General features: G+C 32.6%; 1 protein-coding gene across 1 annotated transcript in view; it reads right to left on the reverse strand.

Annotated features, from left to right (window-relative positions):
• Positions 1-4,081, reverse strand: part of LOC148308613 (agrin) — a 90,190-nt gene extending 86,109 nt beyond the window's left edge. Inside the window, exon 1 of the mRNA XM_088261459.1 lies at positions 3,862-4,081. The gene's annotated coding sequence lies outside the window, so the exon portion shown is untranslated. The remainder of the gene's footprint in view (positions 1-3,861) is intronic.
• Between the last annotated feature and the right edge of the window lie 6,453 nt (positions 4,082-10,534).

Here is a 10,534-nt window from a genome sequence, read left to right on the forward strand (position 1 = left end):
TATATTTAAAAAAGTAATTAAACAATACATTTTCTTCAAAATGCAAAAACAACACTTTCTGTCCTGTAGCGGGTAAATATTAAATTTAAAAATATGCCGCTTTTGCTGGGATATAGTACATTTTCAGGGCATTTCGAAAACATGCACAACTGAAAATTGAAGATTTTTTATTTATGACGTTCTTGAAAGGAGTGAGCTATATGTGACCTCTCCGGTAGTCTTCGGTAGAATGAATTCTGTGTTTGCGAATATCCCCTTAAATACAGTCATTTCTCTACAGTATTTTAAGTGTGCCGAAATGTTTTTTAACAAATCCTGTCTTGTCCACTTGGGAGTTATTGATATTGATATCTCAAAAAAGATGAAGAAGACTGTAGATGTCTGGTAATTACAGTGCTTATGACCTGTCACAGGCAGGTTTAGGTAATCACTTTATACACTTATAACATTCACAATTCTACCCAGGATCAACAACCACACAAGTCAAATTTCGGAAGTTGTATATATGCTTCATTTGACATTTTCATTCATATGCCAGTTCTCAATCATCTATGGTCGAGTTAAGTAAGTTTTTTATGCAGCAAAGACCTTTATGAAATGTATGTAAGATTATTCCCGAATTATTTTACAAACTAGGAGACGCTTGATAACATCATTATCAATGTTCGTTTTGATCAGTTAATTATACACAATACTATTAGTGTGTTTATATCATTGTTCACAAATTTAGGTTTGTCCTCTTTAAAATTAAATATCTTCTTCTTCATCTATGTTGAGATATCATCCCAGTAATATATTTTTTGGCTGGTTGACAAGATAAATCTAAATATTCGGGACTTATTACAACCAGTACAATACAAAGGCCAAATAATCGATAACTTTAAAAATTTAGAAATCCAATTTGTTTTATCCTAATAATAATTTAATAAATAATGTATTATTTCGAAATTCCTCACCTTTGCTTTCCATTTTTCCTTTATTCTCAAACTCTACCCCTCCCCCTAACTCCCCCCTCCCCCCTTCCTCACATACAGTTCATTCAAACCCTTATCCGCACCCCAATGGTGCATAGGACACTGCTTCATATAAACGCAGTGTTATCTTGATCGTTAACACATGAAGGAAAGGTGATCAGCCCTCCGCTTCCGGTACCAGTCCAAGGTAATATTGAATAAATATGAGAGTAAAAAAATCACCTATATTTATTTGACCCCCCTGGGAATCGAACCCGGGACCTCCAGTACGGCAGCCGAGCGTGCTGACCATTACGCTACGGAGGCGGACGCACATACAGTAGAGATAATTATTTATGCTTTAGTTTATATTCAGACCCAAAGATGGAAGCCTCTGTAGTTTCCGAAACTAGTCGTTAAAATAAATACAACTCAAGTGGTAAAATACAGGTGTTTTCATTTACGATTTCATCATGTCTTACAAAAAAGTGAATGCCGAAACAATAAATAAACTAAAATGATTAAGGAAACACTTGTTTTTTATACCACTTCAGTTTATTTTTATGACTACTAGTTTCGGAAGCTAAGCTTCCATCTTCAAGTTTGAATAATAACTTTAATTAATTAATAATTATTTATATATATTAAGATGGAAGCTTTGCTTCCGAAACTAGTAGTCATAAATAAATGAACTCAAGTGGCATGAAAACAAGTGTTTCCTTAATCATTTTAACATGTCTTACCACAAAGTAAATGCCGAAACAAGAAATAAAATATAAATAAACTAACATACGAAATGAATGTAAACAATAGTTCATGTATACATCTTTCAAAAATAAATGCCAAATGGATTTTCAATGCTACCCAGAATGGTTAACGTTATACAAATGTATAAAGTGATAACTTAAGCCATCCAAATGCCAGGTCACAATCCTTGGGATGCTCAGACTTCCATCTTCTTTCATATATAAACGAAAGATATTTCAATTCAAATTAAAATATCTGTTTTTATTTTATATACCATGGTGTAAAAAGAACCAAGGCCCTCACGTTTGTAGCACAAGAATATAATCACAATTTCAAAAAACATTGGTTGATTGATCCAGCCAGGATAATTTGAAATGATCATTTTGAAAATCCTGAAAGTACTGATATTCAGGATAAACAATTTCAGGAAGGAAGGATACGTGAAAATATCATGAAATATTTTACGGGATAAACGTCTCGTAATTTATAAAGATCTAATACTCAATTCATGATCATCAATTACTTATTTTAAGAGAGTTTTTGTGTTTTAAGATTCATGTTTTGGATCATCGTTTAATTTTGTGATTTTTTTTTGTCCCTCGAAACGCACATGAAGTATAAAAATGATCTCAAATTAAAGCTTAAAATAACACGATCTTAGTCTTGTAATTCTGTATGTTTTATATATATATATATATATATATATATATATATATATATATATATATATATATATATATATATATATATATATATATATATATATATATAATATATATATATATATATATATATATATATACATAAGTAAACATAAACTTCAATACGAGAATTTTTTATTATTTAAAGCTCTAACATTGTGCCTATTATATACACAAGGCGGTGGTTGAAAATTTCGATTTTATTTTTTTTAAATATACTAAAATTCCTATCTATTTAAAAAAAATATTAAACATCGTTTCCGTCACCTTTATAAAAAAAAAGTAATAAAAGTTTAATTTAAAAAAAGAATACAATATATTATATATTTAATTTTCGGTTTTTGTTACTGTTAACGCTCATTCTGCGAAAACCTGTAATTGGAGGTTTTTTCAATAATTAAGATATGTACTTTTATGTTATTGTTCTCTGTTGGTTTTCCAAATAAATAAATAAAATAAAAAGGAATTTAAGTAGTGTATTGTAATAATAATTACATATAAGATAAGATAAGCGTTTTTACATTTAATATACATATATGTTTACTTATATTTAGATGTTTTTTTTTGTATTATATAATAGTTGGAATGCTTTTATATTTTATCTTCTTCCTGGCTTCATCCCAACTTATCGTCTTTGTAGACTGTTAAGGTCAGCTCTCCTTGTCTTCAGGTTGTAGGTCCTTCTATCATCACGTCACCTAGGCCATGCCTTCGAATCATGTTATCTATCTGCAGCATCCATGAATTCTTTGGTCTTCCTTTAGATGTCTTTCGAGGAAGATCCATGGCGATTGCCTGGTTTACAATACATTCAGGTTCACTGCATCCTACATGGTTACACCATCTTAATTGATGAGATGGTATGGGTACATAGGACGTAAAAAAACATGAACATATTGTAAACCAGGCGATTGCCATGGATCTTCCTCGAAAGACATGTAGAGACAGACCAAAGAATTCATGGATGCTGCAGAAAGATAACATGATTCGAAGGCATGGCCTAGGTGACGTTGTATGTGACAGAAGGACCTACAACCTGAGGACGAGGAGAGCTGATCCCAACAGTCTACAAAGACGAAAAGTTGGGAGAATTTAAGATAGGAAGAATTAAAAATATATAACCTTCTTAACTATATGGTTTATAATACAAAAACGAACATCTTAAGATAAATAAACTTATATGTTTATGATAAAAACCACCATTTTATTTATAATTTATATGGTATGTTATTATTTTTATAATACACTACTTAAATTCATTTTAATAGAAAAAAATATATCAAACATCATATTTTTAAAAAAAATCTAAGTTTTAAACGTCTACCTTGTCGTGTATATAACTTGCACTAAGTTTAAAAAGACGTCTGACCACAATTTTAGTGCTAAATATATAAATAATAAAAATACAGCCTTTTAAAAAATATACTAAAATATAATAAAATAAATAAATAAAAACTTACCGTTTTAATTTCTTCTCGATCACTGCCGGATGAAAAAAAAATCACAAAAATTTCACAATCGCTGGATACGGGGAATCTTATCTCTTACTGAAATATTGGCACCGCCGCTGGGTCGAGGTCATTAATCTTGCAATGTTAAGGCCGCAGGTTCGACGTACGGACGGGGCAAGTGCCAGACTGCCAGAGACGCGACTGTCGCGGAAGGCAGTCACCTACTGAAAGCGCCACGGAGTGCACCCGTATATATACCGTCCGGGCGGCGCATGCGACAGCGCAAGTCGGGCCTGCACCGGAGAAAGGGAGAGATTCGACACAAAGGGAGCGTTTTGGAAATGGAACGTTTTGGAAATGGAGATGTTCCTACTCGCCCATAGATGGCCTCTGGTCGACGTTTGAGGATGTTTCTACTCTCCCATAGATAGCCTCTGGTCGACGTTTGATAATGTTTCTATCTGGTCGATATTTGACGATGGTTTTACTCGCCCATAGATGGCTTTTGGTCGACATTTGACGATGTTTTTTACTCGCCCATAGATGGCCTCTGGTTGTCATTAAGAATATTTTCCTGAAAAATCGTGTTTTCAGAATCAAAACACGATTTTCAGAAAAAAATCTGATGGTATTTAAAGTCTGCGTAATCGTAAGGCATGTAAGATATTTTTTCTTTCATTTTACAGACATATCAAATAGGCAAAAAAAAACATATATACGTGCTTAATCTAAGTTCTTACAGAGACTTTAAAAGAGGATACCGCAACAAAAATATTATTAAAATCTCACCTCTTTCCGTTCCTTTTTTTGCAATGTATCATTTTTTTATTGAAAACTTGCAAATCCAAGATATATGTATGTATGTTTGTGAAGGAAGCGAGAAGTGTATGTCAGGACAGAAGAGTGTGGCGTTCCATCCTCTCTGCCTGCCCTTTCAGGGAAACGGCCTGATGGCATATCCGTAGGACTAATATAAGATAAATGCTTTGCTAATGTTTGCTACATTGATGCAAACGTCAATCTTATAAATTGTCTGCATCGTCTACAAAATCAAAACATCCGCTTCATTTTCAATTTAAAAAAAATATAACCATGTTTCACCTTCTCGCACGGAACTAAAATGGCTTCACTTAAACCAGCCCATAAATCTTCAATCTCTCACGCTACTTTATAATATTCTTCACAAACCCATGAATCTAAATATCTATCTGAACATTTTATATACCTCTATGATCATGGTCTATCACATCGTTCTTCCCAAGAAAGAACACTTTCCATTCCTCGCCATAACACATCATTCTTCAATAATTCCTTCTCTGTCCAAGCGGCCAGACTATGGAATGAATTACCTCTCCGCAAAAACAAATGCACCTTCTCTAATCACTTTTAAGAAACTTCTGAGACATTACTATCTATCATTAGAATCCTAACTGTCCATCAATCCTCCTCCCTTAGTTTTTCCCTCTACCTCCTTCCCTAGACTCCCTTTTTCCTTTGCCCTCCTTATTATCATCTTTTGTTATTTATGTTTTATTAAATGTCAATTTGTAATTTATGTTTTTTTTAATGTTCAACCCTCTGATTGCAAACAGTTATATATGGTATCAAACGTTTTGATCAATATCACTAGTCTGTTTTTGGTTGGGTGGAAGATATTGCTTTTTAGCAATAAGCCCGCCAATGTACTTATTTATTTTCTTTACATGAATTTTAAATAAATAAACAAATCGGAACGTCATTTTCTATACCTACTTGAATTTTTCACTAGAAAAACACCGTTTTTGTATTGCAAAAATAAGTTTTTCTTCGAAGTAAATATATGGTTTTGAAAAGAAAAGAGTTATCGAGAGGTAAGAAGTTAACAAAATTAATGATAAATTAATTTTTCAATTTAAACATATTTTTTAAAATTCAATTTCTATATTATTGTTCGCGGAGACACCTCTGGCCTCTAGCGCGGCCGGGCAATTTCTAAATTTGCACGTTTAAGATTTCAGCCTTAATGTAGTTTCACTTCAATCAAGTTTTATATTTTAAATTATTTATTTATTTATATATTTTTTTTAAATAATTTTTTTATTGAGTCTCCTTAATTGATATATGTAAGCTTAGTAACATCTGTTAAAAGGGTATATGCATGTGGGTTTATATATATGGCTGCTATCGGGCTCCCGTTGCGCGAGTGGGAATTGAACCCGCGACCTTTGAAGCAGGTAGACGTGCAAGTCGCACCTTAATCACTCGGCCGAAAGATTAAAATTTGAAACAGATTATGCAAAAGAAGGTATGCAGTTGACAAAAGTCAATAAGGATGTATCGGATATATGGTAATGGTGTCTTAGAAAATATGACAAGACGAATAAGACAATTAAATGAGCTATGTGACAAATCTTGATTGATATAAGATATTGAATCCATTGTGTCTTTGTATTGTTTTTAGGGATCACCCTTATTCATTTATAATGAACTATACACATCCACTTTAATTTAACATATAAACTAAATATGCTTTAAATCCTTGAGCATAATAAGGAAAGAGAATTTTCTAATGCAATTTCATAATTTTCTTCTTCAAACCCTTGTCTGTACCCTAATGGTGTATAAGGCACTGCATCATTTAAACACAGCGTTAACACATGAAGGAAATGTGATCAGCCCTCCGCTTAGGTACCAATTCAGGGTGTTATTGAATAAATATTAGAGTAAAAAAATAACTTATATTTATTAGACCCCACCTGAGAATCGAATCCGGGATCTCAAGAACGGTAGACGAGCGTGCTGACCATAACACTATGGAGGTGGACAAAAGGCAACTAATTAATATATATATATTTTTTTTTAAAACACTCATTGTTCTTGATTCAAAAGGCAAAATAAAGGAATGGGGGAATGATCAAGAGTTAATTTTATGAAAATTGTAAAATGTTTATATTCTTAATTTGTGTCTCTTTTTGCGTGTATATTAGGTTAAAATCGTTAAAAACAATACAAAATGTATTCAAAAAGAACTCCACCGACAAGACACACAAGGTGGCTTGGTGGGTCTCCGCAAAAATTGTTTTAAATGTGTTTAAAATTGTGATTTAAATAAATGTATACAATTTATGTTACTAAAAACGATAAAAACTAAAAAAAAAACTAGAACAATGTTTCAAAATTGGTTCATATATACAGAACTTCCAAGAATTTGAGTAGTGTGGTTGTCAGTAATGGGTAGAATTGGTGAACGTTACACGTTTGTAAAGTGATGACTCAAGCCAGCCTATGACGGTCGTCCTCCCCGTAAATGCCCAGACTTCCATATTCTTCTTCATCTTTGATGAGCTGTCAAAAAATAATATGTTATACGTTCATTTATACCTTACCGCATTACAGTAATTTCGGAGAGTGCATCGGTTTGTCCAAAACTAGTTAATGCCTGAAGTCCGTTTTGTCTGAAGGCTTCCGATTTTCCGCAAAAAAATGCACCATTAAAATTTGCTTTCTCATTTTTCTTAGTACGTCTAAAAGCATTGAATAAAATAAAACAGTTTTTTGACAGTCATTTATAAACTGGCGTATTTGATGTTTTTATACATAGTCATACAGGAGAAAGTGACCAAGTGCATTTTACGCTCGGCTACCGTTCTGGAGGTCCCGAGTTCGATTCCCAGAGGGGGGTCTAATAAATATAATATATATAAGTGATTTTTTCACATTAATATTTATTTAATAATACCCTGGACTGGTACCTGAAGAGGAGGGCTGAAAACCTTTCCTTCGCGTGTTTACTATCAAGATAACACTGCGTTTATATGATGCAGTGCCCTATGCACCATTGGGGTGCGGATAAGGGTTCGAAACATTTCGTAGTCATACAGGAGAAAGTGACCAAATGCATTTAAAAACGTGATCATTGAGTATTTGATATCTTACTAGCTTAAAATTGCCCTCTAAAAAATCCCAAAGGATTTTAAGCTTGAAAGTATACTATATTGACTTGTAAAAATGACTGCATTGATGTTTATTTACTTAAATGTCCCTCCTAAAAAATTTACGTTTTGTTAGTTAGTCACTTTCTCCTGCATGGTTGAAATAATACTATTCGTATATAGTTCAATTTTTATGTGATTTTTTTCAAACACTTCTCCGCACCCTAATGGTGCATAGGACACTGCATCATATAAACGCAGTGTTATCTTGATCGTTAACACACGAAGGAAAGGAATGAATAGGAATGAATTGATGTGAAAAACTCTAATTTAACATAAATAATATTATAATAAAAATAAAAGTTTTGGTAAAAATTTTACTGTCATTATTTTTTAAATATGTATCATAATATTACGTTAATAAATTTATAAAGAAAAATTTAAAATTTACAAAAAAAACTAACTAACCTTAATGCAAGTTCGCTGCAGTGGTAGGCAGAGAGAGTCGAACGCCACACGAATCTGTCATCGCACACAATCTTCACCTCTTTCACCACATTCTCTTCATACATAACTGCCGATTATATTGATTTGAAATACACGATCATGCCAAATTTGTGAAATTCTTGATTTTACAAATTAAAATGTTTAAAATAAACAATATTCATACACACACACCTTATTGTACACATCTATAATATACTTTTTAAAACGTGGTGCAAAAGCCAAATGAAAACGACTCGATTTTTTTGTAGTTTTTGCAATACGGTTCCCAGTTATGGGGTGTTCAGACGCACTAGAGAATTTTTGAAGCACCAATTATTATTTCAACCTCCCTTCAAGGTATTCCGGCGGCGGGTAGAAGGGTGGTGGGGGTGAGGAGAGGGGGGAAGTGGTATGCACACCAAATTATTTGGACAACTTTAATTTTTGGTAAGTTGAAAGTCCTGATGCGATTCCAGAATACTGAGAGTACTCCCTTAAATTAACACAAAAATAAATATGTCAGCCCCGTAAATGCCCAGACTTCCATATTCTTCTTCATCTTTGACGAGATGTCAAAAAATTACACAAAAATAAATTATTTTTTGACATCTCATCAAAGATGAAGAAGAATATGGAAGTCTGGGCATTTACGGGGCTGACGACCGTCATAGGCTGGTTTATCCATATTCTTCTTCATCTTTGATGAGATGTCAAAAATAATATGAAAATAACTCCTGTAATTGGAGATAATCCAGATTTTGTGAACAAGTATTTGCACACACTCAAAATATAACAAAAAAAGATTTTTAATTTATGTTTTACATGGTAAAAACCACTATTTCTTAAAATCTATTGTGACGCGTATTTCGATGCATTCCGCATCATTTTCATACACCGTATGTGAAGCTAGTTCTAAATTTTAGCGTTTGGTCCTTGGGACGTTGAAGGTTGAAGAGGGGGTAGTAGCTGTTTATTATTTTTATTATTTTGTTTATTTATAAATTTTTGTTTCTTATCAGTGGGAACATACACAATGGGTGGAGACTGAAATAATTTTCATAGTGTTTTATCAAATAACATCATTTTCATGATGTTCTTTACATCTCACCAATAGATGTCTCTAGTGAAGTTGTAGTGATTCAAGAAGAAGGTTTCTAAATTGGTTCATACATATAAAGAACTTCCAAAAATTTGAGTAGTGTGGTTGTTAATAATGGTTAGAATTGGTGAATGTTACACGTGTGTAAAGTGATCACTTAAACCAGCCTATGACGGTCGTCAGCCCCGTAAATGCCCAGACTTCCATATTCTTCTTCATCTTTGATGAGATGTCAAAAAATAATTTGTAAAATTACTCTTTAATATTTTACACCCAGATCTACATTCATCTTTTTCAAAAACCATGACTTTGGATTTGCTCATTCATCAGAAAATCACTTTCCTTGCACACATTATACACCTATGACACCAGTTCCTGCAGGTCTTCTCTACTATCAGCAAGAAACACAGCATCATCAGCATACAAAAGACAACAGATAGTAAAATCGATCATTCTAACTCCAATATTTGAACCTTTCAGTTCTTTCTTGCAATTAGATAATTGCATGAAAGAACTGAAACTGAACCTCTACATATCGCTCACTCCTTTAAACAACGTCATAAATAAAAAATCGTCAATTTTCAGTTGTGCATGTTTTCGGAATGCCCAGAAAATGTACTCTATCCCAGCAAAAGCGGCATATTTTTAACTTAATATTTACCCGCTACAGGGCAGAAAGTGTTGTTTTTGCATTTTGAAGAAAAGGTATTGTTTAATTATTTTTTTAAATATCCTAAATATTTTTCAAATGAAGAAAAAACCTTCAGGTTTTACCAAAAAGGGATCTGTTGCACAGTAAAAAGTTCAGTAAGCGGCTAGATATTTATTTTTAATACATTTTATTATATTTTTAAACTTTAAAAACGATCTCCTTATAAATCAGGTTTTTTGATATATCGTAGTCATACAGGAGAAAGTGACCAACTGCAGTTTTTACAAAAACGTGATTATTAACTATTTGACATCTTGCTAGCTTAATACTGCTCTGAAAAAAATCCCAGAGCGATTTTAAACTTGGAAGTATAATATTTTGACTTGTTAAAAATGACTAACTGCATTGATGTTTATTTTCTTTACAACCAAAAGTGACCAACTGACAGTTGGACATTATTGCCTGTTGTAACAATTTTCAACGCCATGAAGTTAGTTAAAGTTCTGTATGAAACATTTGACATTTAAATGATTC

Source organism: Brachycentrus maculatus, unplaced genomic scaffold, assembly GCF_059751285.1.
Source record: "Brachycentrus maculatus isolate JH-2025_06_01 unplaced genomic scaffold, ASM5975128v1 h1tg000156l, whole genome shotgun sequence".
NCBI classification, from domain to species: domain Eukaryota; kingdom Metazoa; phylum Arthropoda; class Insecta; order Trichoptera; family Brachycentridae; genus Brachycentrus; species Brachycentrus maculatus.